Raw genomic sequence first — 2,429 nt, 5'->3', positions numbered from 1 at the left:
GACAAAATACACCACATGAAAAAAAAAAAAAAAACGTTCATACCTCAAAAACACGTTTTCATGCACTTTGACGGTCGTCGAAGTGCTCCTAAGGTATTGTTACGCCTCACAATATAGTCACCCTTTTTAACAGCTTAGAAAATAGGCACGTTTGATTTTGTGTAACTATACTATACTTTACTATGTGTAAATGCTCAAGTAACCGTATAGGGGAAACATGAAAGAGCTTGGTCGCTTCTAACTTCACCTCAGTTTTGGTCCATAGAGGCTAAATGCTCACAACATGTTTTTGTATTTTTGCGTGACTGAGCGCATGCGTAAAGACCAGACAGGTCTTAAAAACGGTGGCCTATTCCTTTAAGTCCCGGCCTCTCTACTCGCGCTTCTGCAGGTGAAAGTTAGGGTCATTTGCATTTTTAGACTTTATCAATTTATTCAATCAATTAATGAATTCAAATAGAGATAGTTTCATATATGCTTTAATTGGTGTGTCCAAAGGTTTGGGAACCACTGGCATGTGCAGTTATATGTTCCTGGAAATTATTATTAATATAATTTTATTGTATTATTATTCTTTTAATAGTTAAAGATTGTAAATGCTGTAATTTGGGCGTTGAATAACTTTTATGTTTCAGGATTTTTTTCCCCTTATTCTAGCTAGAGCAATAGTGCCATCTTCAGGTTAAACCCAGATAAATACGCACGATGCAGTCAGTTCTCTTTATAGCCGCTAGGTGTCAGCAAACACTAGTATGTGAGCTCCGTTCTCCTCACTGTTTTCTCCACATATTATACAATCTTTAAAACCTGAGGCGTCTTTTTCTGCTGCCCGTGCACTGTATTATTATCACCCTCATATCAATAACAGGGTGTGCGCTTCCAACCAAAACAGGGATAACACAGAAGAACGTACTGGCCACGCGTAATGGCACATAATGAGGGGGCGAGCGTTTACGCACACACATTCACACACACACACAGACACACACACATGCACACGCGTAGCCCGAGGTAATTTGGCGGCACTAAACGAGATTATCAGTAGCGAAGTGATTAATGAGCATCCCTACTGGAGACCCTTATAATCAACAGTCACCGCTCCGCTGGGAGACACACGGCTGCAGCTCAAGGCTCAGATACAGCGGGCCGGAGCCTGCTGCTAACATCAGCCCGTGCGGCACGCCACGTCCCCGCGCTCACTGTACGCTCACCCTTCGGCAGATGTGCAAAAGATCATAGGGAGCTTGAAGGGTGCGCAACCTTTTTGGACTGCGAGGTACTTTTAACAACAGCACTGCTCAGAGTTCTACTGAGAGATTTTAAGTGAAAGAGGCGTAATTATTATTGACTAATAAAATGAAAATATTTATTGAAACGTACACGATCAAACTGATTAAATAATATTTTATTCTTATTTTTATTTTTTTGTTCAATGATATAATGTAATGATTTTTTTTTAGAGATAGTTTATTTACTCATCTATAGGAGGGTCCCATAATCTCCCGGCACTGCCTTCCAGATCTACAGGTAGATCAGGAGCTGTGGTTGAGCACGCCTGGCTCAGGGTAAATAATATTTGGAAAAATAGATAGAGAGCATTTGTTGTACTGTACAACAGGTCAGGTAAAGCAACATCAATAAGCCAATCATTATTGTGGATTCATTGAAATGATTAATGATCTCTGTATCAATATGAAATCAAACAGCTGAAACAATTCATCAAAACTTTTACATTTTTGCCCTCAAGTTTTTATAATTTGGTAAAATTCTATTATTTCTATTATAGATTTACAAACATTTTGATGTATGATTTAATATTGATGGGACTACAATATTCATTAATGTACAATAATGCTTTCTCACCGATTTTTATTATGAGGCACAGAGAGCCCACATGATTTTAAATATAATTTAGTGCCACACAATGTATATATTGATTGTCCTGTGAAAAAATGTAGAGATGGAAAATAATTCCAAAGGAAAAATGTACACAATGAGGATTGTTCTTCATTATGTCTGGGATCATTCTGTTATCCATTGCTATAAATTGTGATTATTTCACTTTGCTTGTAATAAAATCCCGCATTCTTAGATACATCTCTCACACCTTCAAACTGACTTTCCCACCCGCACGCTCTCTGTAAACATACTCTCTCTTATTCCATATTTCCTTATTTGTCAGCATCCTCTCAGCAGTGGCCCGGCCCGCTCCTCCTCTCACGGCTGCACCTCCATCAGATAATGCTCTCCAAGTCTCTATAGTCGCCCCGTTTGAAGTCTGGTGCTCTGTTCCTCCACCGCCCCCTCTTTCTCCTCCACGTTCTGCCCGATCTGTGCGCCCGTGCGTGTGGGTGTGCAGGGGTGCCATGGGTCAGGGTGACTCTGGGTCCCACAACCCCCCCCCCCCCCCCCCCCCCCCTTCTCCTCTA

Source organism: Gobius niger, assembly GCF_951799975.1.
Source record: "Gobius niger genome assembly, chromosome: 14".
NCBI classification, from domain to species: Eukaryota; Metazoa; Chordata; class Actinopteri; order Gobiiformes; family Gobiidae; genus Gobius; species Gobius niger.
This window is presented reverse-complemented; position numbering follows the sequence as displayed.